The 15,849-nt window shown below is 39.4% G+C and overlaps 1 long non-coding RNA gene across 2 annotated transcripts; it reads right to left on the bottom strand.

Moving 5' to 3' along the window:
- Window positions 1-439: 439 nt before the first annotated feature.
- LOC122329912 lies at window positions 440-15,721 on the bottom strand. Of its 2 annotated transcripts, XR_006247955.1 has the most exons (4): window positions 13,953-15,721; window positions 8,882-9,012; window positions 2,745-2,800; window positions 440-2,629 (listed from the first exon to the last, which is right to left on the bottom strand). It is a non-coding gene; the product is annotated as an uncharacterized LOC122329912 (long non-coding RNA). The 2 variants fall into 2 exon arrangements; XR_006247954.1 differs by having other exon boundaries at window positions 440-2,800.
- Between the last annotated feature and the right edge of the window lie 128 nt (window positions 15,722-15,849).

Below are 15,849 nucleotides of genomic sequence, written 5' to 3'. Positions count from 1 at the left end.
ACGTTTAGCATTAGCCAGCACTTTTAAATTTGACAAGATGTCAGACGCTCTGGCTCCCATTAAGCATTGGACTACGGTGGCTGGTGTCTCTATTTTCACGTTCCATACAATAGAATCGCCAATTACTAGAGCACTTTGATCAGGTTTCTCAGTGGGTGCGTCACTGAGTGGGGAGAACCTGTTTGATGTTCTGATCGGAACAGAAGAGCGGTGTTTTGACCCGCGACTAGCCCGCCTCACGGTCACCCAATTTCCCTGCTGCAGGGGCTCTGAAGCTGGAACCGAACAATGTACACGATTCACTGTACTAGTCCCATCCAAAGCAGTATCTACAGCCCTCGCATTCTTACTGTCCTCAATTAAAGTTTGGATACGTGTCTCTAATTCTAAAACCTTCTCTGTCAGCCTAGCAATTTCCCTGCATTTATCACACGTGAATCCCTGATCGCTAACAGAGAAGGATAAACTATACATGTGACAGACGGTGCAAGTGACGATGCAGGGAGAAGCCATTTACTCACCGTAAGGATTCACTTACCACTCTTGTTTTGATGAGCTTGTGAAAGCGGAGCAAACAAGCGCGAAGAACAAATGAACAGGAGCGGAAAAAAAAGCCCACAATAGGCGCGAAAATGCGGGTGAGAGCGAAAGTGATTCGGCTAACGAGTACTAACTCACCAACTCACCGCCGAGTTTTAGATTAAAGCGAACGAAATAACAGTAGTCTAATTAGTTAGATTAATTTGATAGTATCAACAATATGTACACAGTTAAATTATATTTGATCGTTAGAGAAGAGGTGATAAATTGAAAAGCGAAGCTACACGCAGCTACAAACAAACCAACCTCTCAGCAGACAGGAGCAATCGAGCAGGAGACAGGTGATATTGCACCCCCAGAGACACACAGTCTTTGTCTCTTGTATTTGTATGAGTAATGTTTTGTTTAGCATTTATTTTGATTGTTGGTTTGCTCAATTGCGTACATGCCACTTCATGCATGATTAGTCATGCTTTAAGCTGCTGCTGTTACTGCTGTTTTGTGTGTGTATGCGTGTGTCAGATTTCCACCCCCTCACCCTCAAGCAAGATACAGAGAAACAATTAACCTGTTCAGAAACAGTATAGCTGCAGAAAAGGAAAAATCCATCTGTTTTATTGTCAAACACTTCATACAGACAAAATGATTTTTCAATTTACTGATTCACCTCAAAGCACAAGTTATTTTCTTTTTTTTGCTCAGTTTGTATTAAAATTAATAAATTCAACCATTCAAAAAATGATTGTATAGCTACACAGTGTACAGTATTTTTTAGACTAAATAATTCTTTTCTACATTATTACATTATTGTGTATACATTATTATGTGTAAGTTATTTGTAATTTCATTTACATACAAACACATGTTAAAAATTGTAACAGTATCGATCAAGCCTCATAAATCATCAGAAATAGAGCATTATAGAAGTGAGAGATGTGTGGGATGATGAAAGATGAAGTGTTGGAATCCTAGTTGAGAGATGATGTAAATTATTGAAATAATAATTTCAATAATTAAATTAAGTACGTTATTTTACCAGGGTTTTTGAAAAGGGTAACATTATGTTGGATAATCAGCTCTACGTAAAAGCTGAGAAGTGTAAATTTCATGTTAGTCAAACCACGTTCCAGGTATACCACATAAGTCACCACGGAGTCAAAATGGTAAAGGTCTAGGCAGTTACCGATTGGCCACAACCCACCCCAGTAAAGGCTTTGCTAACTTCTACAAAGCATCCCTTCTAACTTCTCTTCTAAAAGGCAAACCTGCAAAACTCAAGTGGACCGAGGAAGCTGGAGGGTTGAGCACAGCTAGTACTCAGGCGAGGACTGCCTCTGACTCTGGCATTTGGACGGAAAGTCATAAACCGGATTTGTGACAGATTCATGCAGAAGTGGAGAGACGAGAGACTGAGGCAGAGCAGGGAACCAGGGTGGAACCAGCAGAACAGGTGGAGCTGAGGACCACTACAGCAAAGTAGATGAGTCCGAAGATCCTCACAGCAGAACAGATTGAACAGAAGACCACCAGAACAGGACAGAAGACCACCACAGCAGAATAAAAAATGTACCATTGCAGAGCAGATAATTGCGAAAGTAATATATAATAGTATAATTTATATATTATATTTAACTGCCTGATCACAGTGTTGCTGGAATGATTTTGAATGGCATCAAACTCCCACTATCCAGAGCATGAATCCACCAAGACAAGGTAATTCTTCAAGGTAAGTCTGGTATCTGGTGAATTTGCAAAGGTTGTCTCAATGTGGTGCTGCTTTAAAGCATTGCACATATGGAGACTTCTTTTTTCAATGTCACTGTACACTGCAGGCCAGAACATGGTTTCTTAGTGGACAGAAAGCCAGGATGGGGTTGCCAGATGCCTCCGGGTCCAGTGAACATTGTGAAGCAGCTACAGGTTGGGTCAATGATAGAAAGGGATTGCATGGGAGTGAAGGACTACTGGCAAAAAGTCAGTATACAAGGCAGAAAAGATAAGCCCAATAAGCTTGCAGAGTGTACTAACAGTAAAAACATGGCTGGAGTGACTCTAGCAGAAGTTCATCCAGTCACATTTCACGTTGTTCCTGTAAGAGTGAATTAACAGCAGCTGAAGGCAGTGTTAGACATGGGAAGATCTTACACCTTGATGCAGAAGAGCTTGTGGAAACAGCTGAAGTCAGAGAGTCCACCAGTCATTACCTCTGCCTGTCAGCCTGTTTAAAATGGCAGATGGAACGATCCACTAGTCCAGAAACCTGCAAAAGTTAGATACATACATCATGAAAATGCTGTTGCTGGATTGGACTTCCCTGAATGCCACTAGATCTGTGTTGGAAGTGGGCCAAGGCAGGATCTGGAAAAGGATACATATATTACCCTTTCCTGCCATCACAGGCTCCAGCAGGTCTGACTACAGCCTTGGGTCAAGCTCATTCCTTGACAGCTGCTGGGGTGAATCTTTACTATGCCTTAACACCAACTGGCAGACTTCCTGAACTCATGTCTTTTCCCCAGAGAGTACACAGTGGGACTCAAGAAGAATTCATAATCAGAAAGAATTGCGGCAGTTGATCTCCACCTGGTCACATACCACTTCAAGCATTCTGGGTAAAATATCAGTTGTACAACACAAGATCATATTGACTGATGATATACTTTTCAAATACCTGGCATACAGAGTTTCACCCCTCAAAAAACAGATCATCGACGAACAAGTTGATGATCCAAGATAACATCATTGAGCCCTTCTTCTCTCCTTGGTCTTCACCTGTGATTCCGGTCCCCAAACCTGATGGCTTGTACAGGTTCTGTGTTTATTACAGAAAGTTAAACAGCAAGACCATACCCATGACTTACTTAATGTCTATTATTCATGACATCCTAGAATCCCTGGTGTAAGGAGGTGAATCAAAACCTGTATATGCATTAAGACTGATCTGAGAAGGGATATCCAAAGGAACAAAAGGACTTCAACAAGAGAGTAAACACCCCACCCCACCCTGTTGTGTTTATGACACCCTCTTCACCTCTGCTCTTCCTGCTTCCCCTCCTTCTGCCCAAAAGACTTGGTTTATAGTTCATTAGGAATAAGGCAATATATGTCATGTGTCTTATGAACCTATTGTTCTTCACTCTCATGTTTGGTCTCATTTGAAAGGTCTCAGTGCGATTGGTAAAATGGTCTCAATTTCACAGTAATCACTTATATTATGGAGAAGATTAAGAACTTGGTAGAACTGTGTTCTGCTGAGAAGGAGGTGTGTCCACCTTTTGGGTCTCTGAAAGTGTTCCAGCCAGGTGTGACACTGGAGCAAGGGAACCTAAACACCAAAAGGTTTATACAACTACATTTGGCATCTCTTTGTCTGGTCTGAGTATATAAGGAAAGTGACAAAACACAACAAGGCGCGATTCTGTAGTCAGATCGGCCCGTAGTGTGGTGTGTGTCCTGATGCACTACACTATGTACTTTTTAAAGACCAGGTATACTGACCTTTTAAGTTTGTTTTATTTTGTTTTGTGTTATTTTTGTACTGTTGATCAGTTGTGCAAATGTTTATCAATTATACCAATTTGCAAACTGTTCTTTCCTGGCAAAATAAATGTTAATCTTGGTTAATTTATAATATTGTCTGAAATAACTTTTCTAGTAGGTTAGTGACTTCTGAGGTTTTCCGCATTGCTGGCGTGCTAGGGTGAGTCAGATCAACGATCAATGGATGGAGCCGTCTTGAGATCTTGACTTCTGGCCACCAAACTGGCTTAGCATGCTATTACTTAGGGAACGCATAAAAAAGTACTCTTTTTGAGTCTATCGAGGAGATGGCTGCATTAAGGTAAGCGATCTACGGGGTAGCCTCTGACTAAGACCTGGACTAGCCCAGATGTGTCGTGAGTCTGTTGTGGCTCAGAATAATGGCAGATGGAGAAGGTGAGTAAAGGGAAGACCGCTTTTATTACCACCAAAGGCCTATTTCAATTTAAATCTATGACATATGGTTTCAGATACTCTGCAGTCACCTTCCCACTTTTGATAGAGAAAGTTTTGGCAGAATTGAGGCAGAGGATCTGTTTTGTCTACTTCAACGATATATTTGTGGTAGCCAGTGGTTGGGGTGGAAAGCAGACACACTGTGTGACATATCAGAGAGCTGATATCTCATGTGCCATATGACAAGTAACCACATACATCTAATGCTGGCTTGAAGCACATTCATTTAAACACAGTTCAAAGGTTTGAGGTCAATAAAATTTTTTTCAATTTATTTTTATTTTTTTATTTTATTATTAGCTTTTTATTTTTTCCATTTAAAGAGACATCTTATACCTATCAAGGCTGTGTTTACAATATTGTGATTATTGTGATTATTTTTAACTTTAATACTTTTTTTTTATAATTTATTACTGTGATGTCAGTGGATTATTTAAGAAGACACTCTCCATGAATTAGTTACATAATAGGACCTTCGAATAGTAAAATTATGCATTTAATTTTTAAGTGTCAGCTTTAGGTAGTCCAACAAAATGTTTAGATACCAAAGTAGACGGTAGTCATGGAAGTACTGAAACTGCAAAATAAGTGTAGAAAGAGAAACCAATAAGTGCTTTACATTTTAATGTAGTATAATTTTAGCTTTAATTGTCTAAAAGATGACATTCAAAAATAGAGCTTAAAAGGAGTAAGCTGTATACTTGAACTAAAGTGGAAAATATGTAACCACAAATGGAGTCTTGTCTTTAAAGGAAGACTTCTTGGATATAGTATGTGGTTAAAGAAAGGGTCCAGCAAAAGATAACACATGAAATGAGGGAGTGGTGATAGCCACAAAGACATGATAAAAGCCAAATAGCAGGAACAAGTGACTGTTAAGAGCAGGAGTAAGTTAAAGTAAAATGATAGTGGCTCAGGAGATTGCAGGTCTTGTTCTCACAATTATGATTTGACCAGAGATCAGTTTTAGTGATATTTAAGTGGTTTGAAGTACAAATGTTTGGTATGTTTCCATGGCTACACAAGTATGAGAAAAAAAACAAGATGAGATCAAAGCAGGTCTCAAAACCAATATGACCACACTTGGGCTGTTCGATTGTACATCATGTGGTGTGTGAACATCTGCACAGAGCATCTGTTTAAACCACTGTGGAGATACTGACAACCTCCTAACCAATTTGTGTGTGTGTGTGTGTGTGTGTGTGTGTGTGTGTATACCCTGGGTTAGTACAGTACAGTATGGTATCATGCAGAATGGAAAACCCGGATATACCCGGATGGGTAAAACCCATGTTAATAGTCTAGCATCTTTCCAGCACAGGAGAGAGCTTTAAGGTCCAATGGCATGAAAATTTCACTTTATACACCTTTAACATTAATATGAGTTCCCCTAGCCTGCCTATGGTCACCCAGTGACTAGGAATGAAGATAGGTATAAATCAAGCCTGGGGAATCCTGCTTCGCCTTTGAGCAAATGAAAGCTCAGATGGCTCAATCTGGAATCTTGCCTTTATGTCGTCATACAGAAAAAGGTTACCTACCCTTTCTCTGCTTTGCCTGCACAGAGAATTTAACAGATGAGACCAGATCGGCTGAACTGTACCACAAGGATAGATGATCTGACAGGATTATTACTATGAGGTGAATCAGATCTCACATGTAAGGACAAACTCACATTTTCTATCTACTCATGATAAAGATTTCAGTTTCATCAGGCAACAAATTTTACAATTTTAATTTAAAGACATTATTTCATAAACAACATAGTTGTGCGATAAAACTTTAGACACATCCATAACAACAAAAGAAAATACTTTATTGAACCTTTTCTGATAAGTTTGCAAACTCAAGCATTTTTGCTAATCTTTTCTGTCACAAGAAGATGATATTTTAAGCTGCTTATGTAGCCAAATCTGCGTTGTTTTGAAAGAGCTGCTTTGACAACCGGGCTGATTAGTTGATTTAAGTTATATTACAAAGCAGTGATTTTTCTTGCTATGTTGAATTTTGCAGGACAGAGGCACTAGCAGAAACTATCTGACAGAAGAAAGACAAAAAGTTCAACTAGTAGGAAGAGATTTAAACGCTCATATACAGTTTTTTTAGCGCTTTACACTTTCTTCTAATGTTATTTTCCATTTTACTCCAGTAACAGCACTGGACAGTAAAGTAAAGTAGGCGGGAAGAGAGTTGTTGTGAAAGATTCATTAGAGTGGTGTTACACAGGTAGGTTAATGGTAAATAGCTTGGTTGCCGTTAAAATGTTTTATTTTTGGAGTATTCTATAGTTATAAACACACTTGAGTTTCTAACTTTCTGTAAGAACATCTGAATATGAACTTTTAGTTTTCCTTGCCCAGTGGCACTTGCAGACAGGCGTTCATGAAGTGGACGGGGACGGAGTCGTAATAAAAGGCCATGGATTACGCTGGCAAGTTAATGTTTAACAAGCCTGTACATTTTGGTTTATTGTCTGTAAAATGTTTTGTTTTATAGGGATGGACAAGGAATAAATGTGTTTAGGTTTATATGAAGTTTCTGTGAGAACTTTGGAGTGGTCGCCAAACATGCTACTGTGACTCTAACTTCGAGAATCATTTACTCCCAGGCACACTGAAATGTCCCTGTGTGTTATTTGTGAAATTATATACTTTATTCTTTTGGTGTAAAATTGGGTTCACGCTTGAAGACGTAGTTTAAAAAATATCTTTGGCCAATCATGTTTACTAAAAACTGCAGACCTTTCACAACTGAAGGTTTTTGAGAGGAGCAATGTGAGGTTAAAGATTATTAAATCTGTGACACATTTACAAAGGTAAGCCTATATTTTGTTAAATTAACAATTCTGATGTGTCATTGTTGCATAATAGTAATTATTTGTTTTTAAATAGACTTTATAAAATGTATTTAATCGTATCTGTGGATATTTTGTGCCCAAAACTGGCTCCTTCTCATTGGATTGCTGAACTCTTGGAGGTGGAAAACCCCCAGGAGATAAAACAGTTGTGCACCCAGGAATTATTGCTCGTTTAGACCTTCCTGTGACCTGCTGGTCAAACGCTCTCTCTCTCCTTTCAAGACCTGTCTTCCCCCTTCGAGACAGCTTTCTTCTGCAGTTTATTTCGGCTAAGTTTGCCTAGTTTAGTCAACCTCTCTGGGACTCCAAAAACCAACAAACACACAACTAAATGCTTAGCCCCTTTTCATAAGGTGATTAGTGTCCTAATGGTCGATGCAGATGGAACAGCTGATTTAACACTGTAACTATTTACTTGTCTACCTTTGTCATTCCTTCTTGCTTTTATGTTTCATGTATTATTCATTAACGTTGTTCGCTAGTTAGATGTTTTATTTTTCCCCCGTTTGTGTAATCAATAAACCTGCATATATATTCATGTCTGAATTTGTTGCTGTGTTCATTGCTCACTCATTAATGTCACTTAAACTGCTTGATTTCGTTACAAAACTGATGTAGTACTGTGGCTTAGCCAACCACTTGAGGAATATGGCTTTTCTAAGGCTAAGGAAATTCATTTTCTTAGAGTTAATATTAATCCGGCTGAGCACTCAGTGGACGAGCACCTTTAAGTTTGGCGTTATTATTAATTCTGCTGCATCAGATAAAGTGTATAAAATAAGTGCAATTAGTAACCTTTAATTGTACATATTTTACTGTGGTAAATAATAATAATTTACACAAATACACTACACCATTCTCCCAGAAGTGCAGTTTGCAACAACTTGTCAGCTTCCTGGTGGCACACCCCTGAATATGAATGGCACGAAGCAACCTCAGATGCTTCTTATTCCAGAGGAAGAGGTGGCAGGCAAGTCAGGACAAGCGACAGGAGCGCAGACCACCTTGTTGGTTGATGTACGCAATGGTCACTGTGTTGTCTGTGTGGACCAGTACGTGCTTACCTGAAGACGTCCCTTGAGATGGCCCAGGGTAAGTCGCACTGCCAGCAACTCTAGGCAGTTGATGTGCCATTGCAGCTGGGGACCCGTCCAAATCCCTGACACTGCATGCTAATTGCATCGCTACAGACAGCTCCACTGGGGGGGACCCTTGTATACCCCCTAGCTGCACTGCCATCAACTCCTCTCTTACCTTAGACCTCTCTGACTGTCTCTTTAATCAATTCAACAATAATCACTAGAGATTAAGTATCCCCAATTTACCAAGCCAGTGGCAACAGCGACAAGGAACCAAAATCCCATCCATACAGAATGGAGAAAAAAACCTTGGCAGAAACCAGGCTCAGTTGAGGCCAATTCTCCTCTTAGCACTTAACCTCCAGTTCAATTTTAAATGCAGCTATGCTCGATTGTGTAAAGGACTTACTGTGTTTGTGTGTGTGTGTGTGTGTGTGCATCTGGATCCAGATGATCTGTCCACAGGTGTTCTGCTGGGTGTTCTGCTCTCTGATGAACATAATCCCTGGGTACTGAGCCACCATCTGATCTGCATACAAGCTGAGAAACAGAATAAGAAAGAAACAAGACCAATATTAGCGTAGATGCCATTCTTTTTACGATGTAAACGAGTACATTGTGTTTAATGAGGAGTGTTCCTGGTTCCAGCTGATCTAACTAATGCAGCCTAGCAATCCTTTAACGGATTTGGAAAATAAAAGTGTATTAGTGTGTTATGTGTAGGCTAAAATGTGTCTTTAATCTAGATTTAAACGGACAGAGTGTGTCTGCTTCCCAAACAGTGCAGGGAGATTGTTCCAGAGTTTGGGTGCTAAACAGGAAAAGGATCTACCCCCTGCAGTCGATTTTGATATTCTAGGTATTATCAAACGGCCAGAGTTTTGATAGGCAGTTTGATAGGCAGCCAATGCAGTGTTGACAGAACCAGGCTAATATGGTCATACTTCCTAGTTCTAGAAAGGACTCTAGCCATTGCGTTTTGCACCAGCTGAAGTTTATCAAACGTGCAGAACGAACAACCACCTAATAAAGCATTACAATAATCTAACTTTGAGGTCATGAATCAGCATAGACTATGTCTAAAAACCATGTCTCCTGATAATATCTCCCAGAGGTAACATGTAAAGTGTCAAAAGTAACGGACCTAGTACTGAGCCTTCAGATACTCCATATTTCAATTGTGAATGATATGATACCTCCTCATTTACTGCTACAAACTGATAGTGGTCAGATATATATGATTTGAACCATGCTAAGGCGCTTCCACTAATGCCAAATTAGTTTTCTAGTCTATTCAAGACAATGTTGTCATCGAAAGTGTGCGCTAAGATCTAATAGCACTAATAACGAGATACAACCACGATCACATGATAAAAGCAGATCATTTGTACATTTTTGTCTCAGTACTATGGTATGGTCTAAATCCTGATTGGAAATCCTTGCAGAAACTATTTTTCTATAATAATGAATATAGTTGTTTTCTAGTATATTTGACAGAAAAGGGAGATTAGAGATAGGTCTGTAATTTACAAAGTCTTTGGGGTCAAGATGTGGTTTCTTAATGAGAGACTTAACTACAGCCAGTTTAAACTTTTTGGGGACATATTCTAATGACAATGAATCCTAATAATAATGGTCAGAATAGGATCTATGACTTCTGGAAGCAAATCTTTTAATAGTTTAGATGGAATAGAGTCTAACATATATGTTGCTGGTTTTTCTAGTAGTATGTTATGATCAACAACGTCAAACGCAGCACTAAGATGTAGTTGTACCATATTATATATATAGTACTACTATATAATATATATATATATATATATATATATATATATATATATATATATATATATATATATATATATACATATATATATATATATATATATATATATATATATATATATATATATATATATATATATATATATATTGTCAGAATCAGAATTTAAATGAATATCATTTATTATCTTTATGAGCGCTGTCTCTGTACTGTGATGCGCTCAGAAACCAGACTGAAAACTGTCCAGGTATCAGTTTGAGTTTGTGTGGTTGTTCAGCTGATTAAAAACTTTTTCAATTATCTTGCCTATAAAAGGAAGATTTGATATTGGTCTGTAGTTACTCAAGATGGTATTATCAAGATTGCTCTTTTTTAGAAGGGGCTTAACAACTGCAGTTTTCAGGGAGTTTGGAAAAGTCCCAGAAAGAAGTGAGGCATTGACCACTTCTAAAAGTTCCCTATCTCCAAGTGCTTAACTAATCCTGAGCCACTCCACATCACATGGGTATAAATAGGTGACAGGTTTCGCTTGGAGTGGGGCATCTGCATGTTTACCAAGTGAAGCTCATTTCTGTGCAGATACCAAAAGGGTGAAGCTGTTCTGGATGTGGTCAAGACACAATCAGCACTGTCCCTGTTCTGTCACTGATTCCCCTGGGTGTTTCATCTAAAAGAGCATTTTTTTGCTATACTATGTCTATGGCCACATTCATTGTCTTCAGTATCTAGGCTTACAGCTCTCTGAAGCTACATTAATGGTTTATGCATTTGATGAAAAATGAGCGTGTAGCCATAGCAGACGTCCCCAGTCCTAAGCCTTGCATTGAGATGATTGGTTCCTCTGCATGGGCAGTGGCTTGTGATCATGACCTGCCCTGGTTCCTTTTTTGCTCCTAGAGATGCACAAGGAGCTGATAAACTTGTGGTTGGCCTTTTTTCAGCCTGAAGCTGGAGAGTCCCTTTGCTGTGCATGCAAAACGCTGCCACCTGGAGGGATAGACCTAGTCTCTCATTCAATGCCTGTAGGCTAAGCTGCCTCTGCCCTGCATGCTTGGCTGTCCTGCAAGAATACTGAGCCGATGCGCTAAAATGCAAAAGGGTATTACCGACCCGAGGTTGATGCAGGAACCGTGCTATTAGACTGACATGCACGGGATGGGGAACATTGACAAAGTTTGCTTAGTTGACGTCCCTATCCCCAACAGAGCTATTCGGTGACAGTGTCAAGGACTTTTCCCAGGAGTTTTCGCCAGTACATTGGCAAACCTTCATCTGCCACAGCCCCACTGCTAGTTGTACCTAAGCCTGCTTGCTGCCCAGGGCACCCTCCTGCAGCTTGAAGATCTACTCCGCCCTGCACTGACACCCAGTAGAGGTCAGCACGTCAAGCCCCTCTCAGCATCACTGCTCATCACTGGGTGTCAGTCTCGATGACTGGCTCATTTTGGCCCAGTGGAGACCAGTTGTGCGAGCACAGGGACCTGGTGCTCCAGCACCTTACCTAGTTGGGGCTTTGGGTCAACTGTGAAAAGAGCAAGCTCTCCCCTGTGCAGAGAATCTCTTTTCTCTTTTGGAGTTAGACTCAGTGAGTATGATGGCATGTCTTTCAGAAGAACGCGCCCAGTCAGTGCTGAACTGCTGAACAGTGCTGAGTTCCCTCAGAGGCAGGACAGTGATTCCACTGAAACTTTTTTAGAGACTCCTGGGGCATTCATCTTTTGTATGTACGTGTGCAGCAACAGTGCAGGCAGCACATTTGTTTATAGTAGAGATTAACTACTATAAACTGCTTAAAAAATTAATTCACTGAGATATACAGACGTGGACAAAATTGTTGGTACCCTTTGGTCAATGAAAGAAAAACTCACAATGGTCACAGAAATAACTTTAATCTGACAAAAGTAATAATAAATAAAATTCTATAAATGTTAACCAATGAAAGTCAGACATTGTTTTTCAACCATGCTTCAACAGAATTATTAAAAAAAAATAAACTCATGAAACAGACCTGGACAAAAATGATGGTACCCTAACTTAATATTTTGTTGCGCAACCTTTTGAGGCAATCACTGCAATCAAACGCTTCCTGTAACTGTCAATGAGACTTCTGCACCTCTCAGCAGGTATTTTGGCCCACTCCTCATGAGCAAACTGCTCCAGTTGTGTCCGGTTTGAAGGGTGCCTTTTCCAGACTGCATGTTTCAGCTCCTTCCAAAGATGCTCAATAGGATTGTGGTCAGGGCTCATAGAAGGCCACTTTACAATAGTCCAATTTTTTTCCTCTTAGCCATTCTTGGGTGTTTTTAGCGGTGTGTTTTGGGTCATTGTCCTGTTGCAAGACCCATGACCTGCGACTGAGACCAAGCTTTCTGACACTGGCTAGTACATTTCTCTCTAGAATTCCTTGATAGTCTTGAGATTTCATTGTACCCTGCACAGATTCAAGACACCCTGTGCCAGACGCAGCAAAGCAGCCCCAGAACATAACAGAGCCTCCTCCATGTTTCACAGTAGGGACAGTGTTCTCTTTCTTGATATGCTTATGCTTTTTTTGTCTGTGAACATACAGCTGATGTGCCTTGGCAAAACTTCGATTTTTGTCTCATCTGTCCACAGGACATTCTCCCAGAAGCTTTGTGGCTTGTCAACATGTAGTTTGGCATATTCCAGTCTTGCTTTTTATGATTCGTTTTCAACAATGGTGTCCTCCTTGGTCGTCTCCCATGTAGTCCACTTTGGCTCAAACAACGACGGATGGTGCGATCTGACACTGATGTTCCTTGAGCATGAAGTTCACCTTGAATCTCTTTAGAAGTCTTTCTAGGCTCTTTTGTTACCATTCGGATTATCCGTCTCTTAGATTTGTCATCAATTTTCCTCCTGTGCCACGTCCAGGAGGTTGGCTACAGTCCCATGGATCTTAAACTTCTGAATAATATGTGCAACTGTAGTCACAGGAACATCTAGTTGCTTGGAGATGGTCTTATAGCCTTTACCTTTAACATGCTTGTCTATAATTTTCTTTCTGATCTCTTGAGACAACTCTTTCCTTTGCTTCCTCTGGTCCATGTCGAGTGTGGTACACACCATATCACCAAACAACACAGTGATTACCTGGAGCCATATATATAGGCCCAATGGCTGATTACAAGGTTGTAGACACCTGTGATGCTAATTAGTGGACACACCTTGAATTAACATGTCCCTTTGGTCACATTATTTTCAGTGTTTTCTAGGGGTACCATCATTTTTGTCCATGCCTGTTTCGTGAGTTTATTTTTTTAAATAATTCTGTTGAAGCATGGTTGAAAAACAATGTCTGACTTTCATTGGTTAACATTTATAGAATTTTTATTTATTATTACTTTTGTCAGATAACAGTTATTTCTGTGACCATTGTGACTTTTTCTTTCATTGACCAAAGGGTACCAACAATTTTGTCCACGTCTGTAACTTTCACATTATTATTAATTTGGAAATTAAAACCTTGAACCCTTACTACCAGGACAGGCAACACAACTCCTTGTCCAAATCTTGTTCTCTCCAGATTGAACTACCGTGTTGCTCTATTGGTGGTTCGTGCAGCATGAACTATGCATAATATATATTTGCCCTTCTTTATTAGATTGCATTGGCTGCTCACATCAAATTCAACATAAAGACAAGACAACCGCTGGCTCTGCACGAATATACCTACATGTAAACTCAGGTCCTCCTTAGTCATCTGCCTGGGCCCTGGATCAACCTAAGACTTCCTGGGTTGTCCCATCAGTACTGCCTTGGTTTCCTTTCCTCTACTCCTTGTTTCTTTAGCCTTAATATCCCTTGTCTGTCTTTTGTTGTCTCGATGGTATGTGTCTGTCTTGTGTGATCATGTTCGATGCCTTGTTTTGTTGAAGTGTGTCAGTCTCATGTTTGGTGTCTCTATTGTGAGGGAGTAGGGTAATGTCACGTCTGTTTTGTACTTGCCTATGTGACAGAGCCCAAATACTTGTGTATCTTATCTTTCATTTAGACATGTGCTCTCTTGTCCTTTTGTTGCATGTTTGGAGAGTGATGTCTGGATCCTGGCACCTCTTGTCAGATCAGTTCACTGTCACGTTCTCCATATATCGAATGTTCATTCTTGTGTCTTTGTTGTTGTGTAGCACATGGCTTTTGAGTTTTCATTTGCCCCTTTCACACATTAATACCTCTAAATTGCCGTAAAATTGCCAGAATGACATAAACAGTTAATTTAAAAAAATGCAGTGTTCACACATGCAGTGTTTTTGTTGATGGTTTCATTTTTACTTTGAAGTTTGGCATTCATGCAGCTGCTTTTGTCAGAGAGATCATAAGGCAGAGGAGCTATACCTGCAGCTCAAAAAAAACTGTTATGTTTACACATTATCACTCCAATTGTATGACATTTCTTTTATTTCTGTAAATAGTGTGAAGTGAATGGGTCATCATTGTCAGAATATTATGACTGGCTTGGAGTTTACACAGTAGAATGTCAGCAATTTACTGGTAATTTTACAGCTTCTCATATTGATCATTCTGTGTTTTTGAAAAGGTCTAGTTATTACAAACAAACGTTTCTTTAAGCCCGCTACCTTTTGTGTTGCAATACATCTGTAATATTCCATCTGCTGCAGGGCCACTTACATTAGACTTGTCACAATGCACCAAACAAACCTATAAAATGTTTAAAAACAGAAATGTCTTGGTTGCAGACAAAACATCAGGAAATTTGTGCTGAAAGGCAGGAATTACATTTAGTATTAAAAGCATGCATAAAGAGCACGACCAAATTTAATTTCACTCCCACTAATCTTAATTTAAAATAAAGACCGGAAAACATTTTCTTAGGATAATGTCCAAAGTAGTCTTGGATGAAAAGCACTGGAGTTTGCATGCCAGCCCACTTAAAGTATTATTCTGTCAGTGTGTCCGAGTTAGTGTTATTCTGTGGTACATATCTGCACCGCAAGAACTTTGCAATGTATAGAATGTAAAACTCATTGTGTCTGACATCACTTCAGTTACAGTAAAACATTTGTGACAATTAATGTTTTTCTCATTCCTCAATGAGGAAGGCTTGTTCAATAAGGCTTGTCAATGTATTCACTAAAAAGGTACAGTACTAAACTGGATTTACCCAAATCAGGGCTCATTTCCAAGACAGATTTAAAAATCATGCCTTTAATGATTTTAATGCATGTTTCTTTGTTTATAATCACTTGTCACACTCAATCAAAAAAAAAAATCAATCAATCATTCTTACAAAATGTTTGTTTGGGGAAAGCAGTTTTTTTCCCCCAAAATCAAAAGATTACAATCATAGAAACTTCCCTTTACTTGTCTAACTCTCCATAACACACTATAAACTACAGAAGCTGACAAACCAGTGTTTCTGGCAATCTCTACAAACTCTGGAACCCTGTCCTCAGAGGTTTAACTCAGTGTGTATGTTCAAGAGTACATAAATCCATGCGTGTTGTTTATTTAGCAGTTTTGAAATCTTTCTATCAAACTGTATGAGTGATTATGAGCATGTTTTTTCTCGTATAAAAACATGGTAACTTCAAAGCATCCTTGCTATGTTTCTT

Source organism: Puntigrus tetrazona, chromosome 24 (assembly GCF_018831695.1).
Source record: "Puntigrus tetrazona isolate hp1 chromosome 24, ASM1883169v1, whole genome shotgun sequence".
Taxonomy (NCBI): domain Eukaryota; kingdom Metazoa; phylum Chordata; class Actinopteri; order Cypriniformes; family Cyprinidae; genus Puntigrus; species Puntigrus tetrazona.
Note: the sequence above shows the minus strand (reverse complement) of the source record. Positions and strands in the feature narration are given on the sequence as shown.